General features: G+C 45.3%; 1 long non-coding RNA gene across 1 annotated transcript; it reads right to left on the bottom strand.

The window, feature by feature from the left end:
- Positions 1 to 1,837: 1,837 nt before the first annotated feature.
- Positions 1,838 to 7,160, bottom strand: LOC137325030 (uncharacterized). Its single transcript, XR_010963779.1, has 3 exons — positions 7,134 to 7,160; positions 3,415 to 3,453; positions 1,838 to 1,943 (listed from the first exon to the last, which is right to left on the bottom strand). It is a non-coding gene; the product is annotated as an uncharacterized lncRNA (long non-coding RNA).
- Between the last annotated feature and the right edge of the window lie 3,135 nt (positions 7,161 to 10,295).

Genomic DNA, 10,295 nt, shown 5'->3' with positions numbered 1-10,295 from the left:
AAAATCTGGAATAATAATAGAAAATGCTGGAAATACACAGCAGGTCAGTCACAAGGAGAAAGAAAGGTTATTGTTTTAAATGGGAACACTTCATTGAGACATTAATAGGTGAACCTTATTACCTAATATATAAGGGGTGATTCAGCGATGGTGCCCTCAGAGAGTGTACCCATGCATTGCAGAGGGCATCTCATTGAATTGGGAAAGTAGGACCAGAACCTCAATGCAGCAAAACTAGTACCGCCAAGTTTTTTCACCTTTTTAGAGGTATAACAAGGAGCATGTAAATGTCTCATTACTCCCCTCAATTTCATCACTCCCAAGCAAATTAGTCCCAAGCTGGTCACCAATTGCTTTCATGATTTAGCACTCCTCACCCATATAAAACGGGTCCTGCTAGGATGGGCCCAGGGAATGTTATTTCTTAAGTATATCGGATTGTTTATTACTGTATCTAAAGTTATGTTTTCTTTTGCAATTTTGGATATCTGTTTCAGTATTGTCCCTGCAATAGTAATTACTACGAGTGTTTGGTGCTTTTTTTTTGGCTGTTATTTCACCAAAAGCAAACAAGTTTTTCAGCAGAGGAATTCCTTTGCACATTCTTTTGGCATGTTTAGGTTTGGAAGAGGAGGAGGAGTTTATGCTCACCCTCATTCCAGGGGTCACATGTTTTGACCTACAGTACACAGTGACAACATTCCAAAAGTACTTTGATGGCTCTGAAGTGCTTTGGAACGTCCTAAGGTCATGAAAGGCGCTATATAAACACAAGTACTCACTTTCTTCTAGGCACATCTTGATGAGATCTGCCTTCATCATCTTCGATTCTCGTGGAGGTTGTGACTGAGTTATGCAATCACTCCAACAAGTTCCACCACAGGAACAGCCCCACCCGTGGCCATGAAGGTTACCAATGCAATAAATTGCTACGCAAACAAATCCTTCCACCACCAGAGACATTTGCCAGGTCAGTTTTTCATTCACTGATACATCAAACAAGTGACAGAAGCCTCGTTTGCCAAGAGAAAAAAGTTTCATTGTTGCCCCAAGGAAAGGAGGCAGCAGCACAAGAGTGCATAGTATTTTTACAAGGTGGCAGGGACTCATGGATGATACACATGTGGTCAACCAGGCCCGTAGCAACAACCCCATGGCTTATGTGAATACTATCAGATTAGTTATAGATGAGGCATCACCATCAAACCCAAGCAAAAGACTCATGAAGTGCCAGGTAGCAACAAAAGTGGCTAGTGTTGTAACAAAAGAACCAAATCATCCAAGGGAATGATTGATACTCTGGCAGCAGCTATGATTCCTTCATTTTGCATCAGTTCACCGAGGCACTATTATTTGAAGGAACGGACAGGTTAGTTTGGGTGGCTTCTAAGGACCACGGATACCCTTTGCAGCCCTCACTACTAACCTCCCTGAGAAACTCACAAACAGATGAGGAATGCAGGTGCAATGCAGCTCACGCCTTCACCTGAATTCTGGTGGAACATATCACTGGCACAATGAAGCAGAAATTCCACTATTTGGGCAGACTGAAGGGTGAGTCCAGCTCTATAACTGGAGAAGGTGTCAAAATTATTAGTGTTTGCTGTCTGTTGCACAATTTTGCAGTCAAGAGAGGGGTAGCCATGGAGCCAGAAGACCCAGAAGGCACAGCATCAACCTGTGGCAGGGTAGGAAGACATTTTTGAAGGTGACATGCAGCCAGGTTAATGTGTTAATCACTGATTGACAGAAGAGGGTGACAGACTACAGTTTGTGGCATGTGCCATCGACCTGGTATATGATGCTATTGTTAGTCTTACCTTACCAGATCCCTTAATGTGTCGTGTTCTCTTGCATATGTTCCCAGATATTGCAGGCAGTGTTCAATCTGGCCATCATTTCCCATCAGATATGGTGCACTGTTGTATTCTTGGGTGTGTGTCCTGGAATGATAACGGACATGCGGCTATTTGTACATCAAGCCAGCTTCTTCCACCCACCATATATAATCTACCCTACACTGAACGCTACCCCAACCATTTAATCATCAGAGAGAAAGCTCTGCAATTAATTGGCCTTGGTCCAAAAGGGCAATCAAGTAAAACTTCAGAATATACATGCAGACCCACATATTCAACCCTGCCCTCCACAGGCAACATTTCCCTCCCCAACCTCAGAAGCACAGGGAGGATTATGCTGGGTTATTTATACCACCATTGAGTATAGTCATGTTACATTCCTGGTCAATGATTTATTTACTGGGACCTGGTGAACATAAGAACATAAGAGATAGGAGCAGGAGTAGGCCATTTGGCCCTTCGAACCTGCTCCGCCATTCAATGAGATCATGGCTGATCTGATTCTGGCCTCAACTCCACTTTCCCGCCTGTTCCTCATACCCTTTGACTCCCTTGCTGATCAAAAATTTGTCTAACTCAGCCTTGAATATATTCAATGACTCAGCCTCCACCGTTCTTTGGGGCAAAGAATTTCAAAGGTTCACAACCCCGAGAGAAGAAATTTCTCCTCATCTCCGTCTTAAATGGGCGACCCCTTATTCAGAGACTATGCCCCCTAGTTCTAGATTTCTCTATGAGGGGTAACAATCTCTCAGCATTTACCCTGTCAGGCTCCCTCAGAATCTTATATGTTTCAATAAGATCTCTTCTCATTCTTCTAAACTCCAGTGAGTATAGGCCCAATTTGCTCAATCTTTCCTCATGAGGAAACCCTTCCATACCCGGAATCAACCGAGTGAACCTTCTCTGAACCGCCTCCAATGCAAGTATATCCTTCCTTAAATAAGGGGACCAAAACTATACGCAGTACTCTAGGTGTGGTCTTACCGGCACCCTGTACAGTTGTAGCAAGACTTCCCTGCTTTTAAACTCCACCCCCCTTGAAATAAAGGCCAATATTCCATTTGCCCTCCCAATTAACTGCTGCACCTGTGTGCTAACTTTTTGTGTTTCATGTACGGGGAAACCCAAATCCCTCTGTACCGCAGCATTCTGTAGTCTTTCTCCATTTATATAATATTTTGCTTTTTTATTCTTCCTACCAAAGTGGATGACTTCACATTTTCCCACATTATACTCCATCTGCCAAATTTTTGCCCACTTGCTTAACCTATCTATAATCCCTTTGCAGACACTTTGTGTCCTCCTCACAACTTACTTTTCCACCTATCTTTGTACCATCAGCAAATTTGGCCACAGTACACTTGCTTCCTTCATCCAAATCATTGATATAGATTGTAAATAGCTGAGGTCTCAGCACCGATCCCTGCGGCACCCCACTAGTTACAGATTGCCATCCTGAAAATGACTCCTTTATTCTGACTCTCTGTTTTCTGTTAGTTAGCCAATCCTCCATCCATGCTAATATATTAACCCCAACACCATGAGCTCTTACCTTGTGCAGTAACCTTTTATGTGGCACCTTATCGAATACCTTTTGGAAATCCAAATACATTACATTTACTGGTTCCCCTATATCCACCCCGCTCATTACTTCCTCAAAGAACTCTAATAAATTTGTCAAACACGATTTCCCTTTCATAAAACCATGTTGAATCTCCTTGATTTTATTTTGAGTCTCTAAATGTCCTGCTTCCTTAATAATCGATTCTAGCATTTTCCCAATGACCGATGTGAGGATTATTGGCCTATAGTTACCTGCTTTCTGTCTCCCTCCTTTCTTGAATAGAGGCGTTACAGCCTTCAATGTATCGAATGGCTGCTAGCAACTCACTATGCCATTTTATTCAATGCAAAGATATTTACATGCATTCAATTTCTGTATTAGCTAAAATACAGTTTAGAAACCATTAAGATACAGTAGCATTCCAAATGATTCCCCCTCCCCTGATCCAAACCCAATAGAAACTGGAAAAATACACTGTCAGAGGTTATTTTAAAATTATATATTTGTGATGGAACTCTTTTCCTCTGCAACCTGTTGTTGCCAATTCTCAGGATTTGGAGCCAAGTATTCTATACTATTTGAGAGCAAACAGCAGTGAGGGTGGTCACACAGATTTCCCATGTCAAGTGGCTGTGCGGCCTTCCTTTGTCATGGAAAAAGGAAGAAGTATTAAGTGAATGATCCTTCTGTGCCTCCTGCTGAGGTCTACACCATCACAGATGCCAGTGACATCAAGAAATGGCTTGATGCCCTGGACACAGCAAAGGCTATGGGCCCCAACAATATCCCAGCTGTAGCGCTCAAGACCTGTGCCCCAGAACTAGCTAAGCTGTTCCCATAGAGCTACAAAATTGGTAGCAGCCTGACAATGCGGAAAATTCCCCAGTTATGTCATGTCCACAAAGCAGGACAAATCGAACCCAGCCAATTACTGTAATATAACCCTCCTCTCAATCATCAGCAAAGTGATGGACAGAGTCGTCAACAGTGCTGTCAAATGGCACTTACTCACCAATAACTTGCTCATTGATGCTCAGTTTGGGTTCCAACAGAACCTCTCGGCTCCAGACCTCATTATAGCTTTGGTCCAAATATGGACACAAGAGCTGAATTCCAGAGGTGAGGTGTGCGATTGCCCTTGACATCAAGGCAGCATTTGACCAAGTGTGGGACCAAGGAGCCCTCGTAAAACTGAAGTTAATGGGGATCTCCAGTGGCTGGAATCATTCCTAGCACAAAGGACCATGGTTGTGGTTGTTGGAGACAAATCATCTCAGCCACAGGACATTGCTGCAGGAGTTCCTCAGGGCTGTGTCGGAGGCCCAACTATCTTCAATGATGTTCCCTCCATCACATCGGAAATGGCGCTGCTCACTGATCATTGCACAGTGTTCAGCTCCATTCGCAATTCCTCAGATAATGAAGTGGTCCATGCCCACATGCAATAAGACCTGGACAACATCCAGACTTGGGTTGATAAGTGGTAACATTCATGCCACACAAGCATCAGGCAATGACCATCTCCAACAAGAGAGAGCATACTCATCTCCCCTTGACATTCAGTGGCAATATCATTGCCGAGTCCCCCACCAATAAACATCCTGGGGGTCACCATTGACCACAAACTCAACTGGACCAGCCACATAAATGCAGTGGCTACTCTCTCTCTACAAGGCATAAATCATGAGTGTTATAGAATACTCTCCACTTGCCTGGATGAGTGCAGCTCCAACAGCGCTCAAGAAGCTTGACACCATCCAGGACAAAGCAATCTGCTTGATTGGCATCCCATCCACTGTTTTAAACATCCACTCCTTCCATCATCGGTACAATGTGGCTGCAGTGTGTACCATCTACAGGATACACTGCAGCAACTTGCCAAAGATTCTTTGGCGGCTCCTTCCAAACCCGCGATCTTTACCATCTAGAAGGACAAGGGCAGCAGGTGCATGGGAACAACACCACCATCAAGTTCCCCTTCAAGTCACAAACCATCCTGACTTGGACATATATCGCCATTCCTTCACTGTCGCTGGGTCAAAGTCCTAGAACTCCCTACCTAACAGCATTGTGGGAGCACTTTCACCACAACGGATTCAACCATTCAACAAGAAGGCCCACCACCACCTTCTCAAGGGAAACTAGGGATGGATAATAAAAGTTGACCTTTGCACTGACACCCATATTCCAAGAATTAATTAAAAAAAAACACAGAAGCCCAGACATCACGGTGTTCCAGTGAAAAACACGAATTTCAGAGTCCAAATAAATTGCTTGAGATAGATTTTGGCTTTGTGCAATAATGTAAAATGGATGAAAGTGAATTGGCAGCCTGATTTACTTCTCTCCCAATTTTTATTTTCATTGACTATCATCCGTTATACACTATCGCACAAAGTCAAAATCTACCCCCTTCACGCCCCAGAAACACATCTTGGGAAAGTATTGTTTAGGTTGCCAAATGTGGTGAAACTGCAAGCACATTCTTTCCGAACATTGTGAGGATGGATTTTAACTTTCACCACCGGCGGAAAACTCGTGGTAGTGGATAGACCACCCATTACACACTGCCAGATTTTACCTTTCCTTTGACTTTAATGGTAGAAAAAAGGGAAGTGGGAAGGTGTCAGCTGTAGGTTGGTGATACCATTTATTTTCTTCTCTTCTGCTCCTGCAGCACACATTGGGGGGCAATTTTCCTTTTCAGCCTCTGCCTAACCGCAAGTCAAGCAAAGTATGGCAGAACTGCATATGACTGGAGTGAAGCTCAATGTAGGAACATCCCTGGGAATGGATTTGTGCTCCAGGTCAGAGGAGGAATCTTGGTCATTGTTGTAGGCCAGAGCTTTCTGGCTGCTATAAAAACAGAAGACAGAAGACAGATGGCTTCCTGCCTCACTGCCATTCCTTGCTGGCCCAGAGGAACTCTAAGCTGACCTATCTGGAAGTGGTAAGAGGGTGCCACCAGCCCTCGTTGACATCCTCCAATCTGTAGGTGTTAGGCACAATCCCAGAGGCCCATTTTTAATTGGCACACTACCAGTTGGGCCTCCGCCAGGCAGAAACCCAGACAACAATCCAGGAAGTTCAAAATTAATTCATACACATGTCTGGTGGAAAAGCACAATCACCATTCTGGTGGGAGAGGATGTGATGTAACATGTCCCCACAGCGCTTCACGCATGCACCGATCCCAATGCCGTCCGAAATCAAGTGCAACATTATCAAGTGCTGCTTGTGCCTTCAGGAGAGGTGGGGACAAAACATTTTTTTACACTTAAACCTTCAGTCTGTGACAATGTGTTGCTTCGTGTTCCATTGTTCAGATTTAAAATGCCCAAAGTTCCAAGCAGGATGTCCACCACCTCAGGGTTGTGGGAACCCAGACGATGAGATCTTATTGACTCTCACATGCCTGTGTTGTTCCACTCAGAGAATTCCGGGCACACAGCACATCACAGTCCAAACATTACATGTTTCAATACTCAGAATTAGGAGAGACTGTGCCAATGGAATGTAATTCCTCATTGGGAGTTTTGCCCTGGCATCAGTGTACACCTCCGGTTGGTTCCTTCTGATAAGGAAATGCATTACTGTGCTGTTTTATACTCTCTTGAATTCAATCTAATTTTATTCAGTCTCGCACATTAACAGCAAATGCAAACTACATGTCTCCTGATACATTAGGAATAATTACACAAATTCACCTTGTCAGCATTCGGCTTCCTTGGCCTTCTGTTGTTGCAGCACTGATGGAAGTGCTTCCCTTTCTGGTCTGACATTACACGTGAGTTTTAAGTGGGAACCATTAAACTGATAGACTACTGACTGCATTTTCTGATCAAAAGCAAAATACTACAGATGCTGGAAATTTGAAATAAAAACAGAAAATGGTGGAAATACGCAGCAAGTCAGGCAGCATCTGTGGAGAAAGAAACAGAATTAACGTTTCAGATCAATGACCCTTTGATAGAACTGGAAGAAGTTGAAGATTAAACAGTTTTTAAGCAAGTACTGAGGCAGGGAAAGTGGGGGGGGGGGAAGGAAGGGGAGGGGAGGAAAGAACAAAAGGGTAGGTCTCTGATAGGGTGGAGGGTAGGAATGGTTAAATGACAAAAGGGATGATGGTGCAAGGCAAGGGAGGTGGTAATGGGACAAGTAAAGAAACAAAAGATGGGTCTAGAGGAGCTGTAAATGGCAACATCAGAACCATTACCAGCACTTGCTGTGCGAAAAAATGGGAGCAGTGGTTATGATCTGAAGTTATTGAAATTAATGTTGAGTCCAGAAGGTTGTAAAGTGACTAATCAAAAGATGAGGTGCTGTTCCTTGGGTTCCCAATGAAGCTCAACGGAAGCTCGAGGAACACCTCTGCTTCTTTCGATTAGATGAATGGTCATCGACCTGAAACGTTAACTCTGTTTCTTTCTCCACAGATGCTGCCTGACTTGCTGAATATGTCCAGCATTTTCTGTTTTTATTGCATTTTCTGATCTGTCACTATCACAGTCCATATCCATTTCATCAACTATTCCCTCAGTTTTATATTTTCAAGACAGAAAAATACCAGTAGCCAACCTCTGCATAGTTTTGTCCTCATAATTCGTAAATTAATCGAAAAGCCCTACTTTGTACTCCCTCCAATAACTTAATAGCCTTTATAAAATACAGAGACAAAAGGAGTGACCACCGCACAGTTCTCGTGGAGACGAAGTCCCGTCTTCGCACTGAGGACACCTCCAACGTGTTGTGTGGCACTATCACCGTGCTAAATGGGATAGATTCAAAACAGATCGAGCAGCTCAAAACTGGGCATCCATGGGGCACTGTGGGCCATCAGCAGCAGCAGAATTGTATTCCAGCACAATCTGTAACCTCATGGCCCGGCATATTCCTCACTCTACCATTACCAACAAGCCGGGGATCAACCCTGGTTCAATGAGGAGTGCAGAAGAGCATGCCAGGAGCAGCACCAGGTGTACCTAAAAATGAGGTGCCAACCTGGTGAAGCTACAACACAGGACAACATGCATGCTAAACAGCGGAAGCAACATGCTATAGACAGAGCTAAGCGATTCCACAACCAATGGATCAGATCAAAGCTCTGCAGTCCCGCCACATCCAGTCGTGAATGGTGGTGGACAATTAAACAACTAACGGGAGGAGGAGGCTTTAATGATGGCGGAGTCCAGCATGTGAGTGCAAAAGACAAGGCTGACGCATTTGCAACCATCTTCAGCCAGAAGTGCCGAGTGAATGATCTGCCTCGGCCTCCTCCCGATATCCCCACCATCACAGAAGCCAGTCTTCAGCCAATTCGATTCACTCCACGTGATATCAAGAAACGGCTGAGTGCACTAGATACAGCAAAGGCTATGGGCCCCTACAACATCCCGACCGTAGTGCTGAAGACTTGTGCTCCAGAACTAGCTGCGCCTCTAGCCAAGCTGTTCCAGTACAGCTACAACACTGGCATCTACCCGACAATGTGGAAAATTGTCCAGGTATGTCCTGTCCACAAAAAGCAGGACAAATCCAATCCGGCCAATTACCGCCCCATCAGTCTACTCTCAATCATCAGCAAAGTGATGGAAGGTGTCGTCGACAGTGCTATCAAGTGGCACTTACTCACCAATAACCTGCTCACTGATGCTCAGTTTGGGTTCTGCCAGGAACACTCGGCTCCAGACCGCATTACAGCCTTGGTTCAAACGTGGACAAAAAGGCTGAATTCCAGACATCAAGGAAGCATTTGACAGAGTGTGGCACCAAGGAGCCCCAGTAAAATTGAAGTCAACGGGAATCAGGGGGAAAACTCTCCAGTGGCTGGTGTCATACCTAGTACAAAGGAAGATGGTAGTGGTTGTTGGAGGCCAATCATCTCAGCCCCAGGACATTGCTGCAGGAGTTCCTCAGGGCAGTGTCCTAGGCCCAACCATCTTCAGCTGCTTCATCAATGACCTTCCCTCCATCATAAGGTCAGAAATGGGGATGTTCGCTGATGATTGCACAGTGTTCAGTTCCATTCGGAAACCCTCAGATAATGAAGCAGTCCGTGCCCGCATGCAGCAAGACCTGGACAACATCCAGGCTTGGGCTGATAAGTGGCAAGTAACATTCACGCCAGTCAAGTGCCAGGCAATGACCATCTCCAACAAGAGAGAGTCTAACCACCTCCCCTTGACATTCAACGGCATTACCATCGCCGAATCCCCCACCATCAACATCCTGGGGGTCACCATTGACCAGAAACTTAACTGGACCAGCCATATAAATACTGTGGCTACAAGAGCAGGTCAGAGGCTGGGTATTCTGCAGCGAGTGACTCACCTCCTGACTCCCCAAAGCCTTTCCACCATCTACAAGGCACAAGTCAGGAGTGTGATTGAATACTCTCCACTTGCCTGGATGAGTGCAGCTCCAACAACACTCAAGAAGCTCGACACCATCCAAGATAAAGCAGCCCGCTTGATTGGCACCCCATCCACCACCCTAAACATTCATTCCCTTCACCACCGGCGCACAGTGGCTGCAGTGTGTACCATCTAGAGGATGCACTGCAGCAACTCGCCAAGGCTTCTTCGACAGCACCTCCCAAACCCGCGATCTCTACCACCTAGAAGGACAAGGGCAGCAGGCGCATGGGAACAACACCACCTGCACGTTCCCCTCCAAGTCACACACCATCCCGACTTGGAAATATATCGCCGTTCCTTCATTGTCGCTGGGTCAAAATCCTGGAACTCCCTTCCTAACAGCACTGTGGGAGAACCGTCACCACGCGGACTGCAGCGGTTCAAGAAGGCGGCTCACCACCACCTTCTCGAGGGCAATTAGGGATGGGCAATAAATGCTGGCCTCACTAGCGA

Source organism: Heptranchias perlo, chromosome 9 (assembly GCF_035084215.1).
Source record: "Heptranchias perlo isolate sHepPer1 chromosome 9, sHepPer1.hap1, whole genome shotgun sequence".
Taxonomy (NCBI): Eukaryota; Metazoa; Chordata; class Chondrichthyes; order Hexanchiformes; family Hexanchidae; genus Heptranchias; species Heptranchias perlo.
This window is presented reverse-complemented; position numbering and strand designations above follow the sequence as displayed.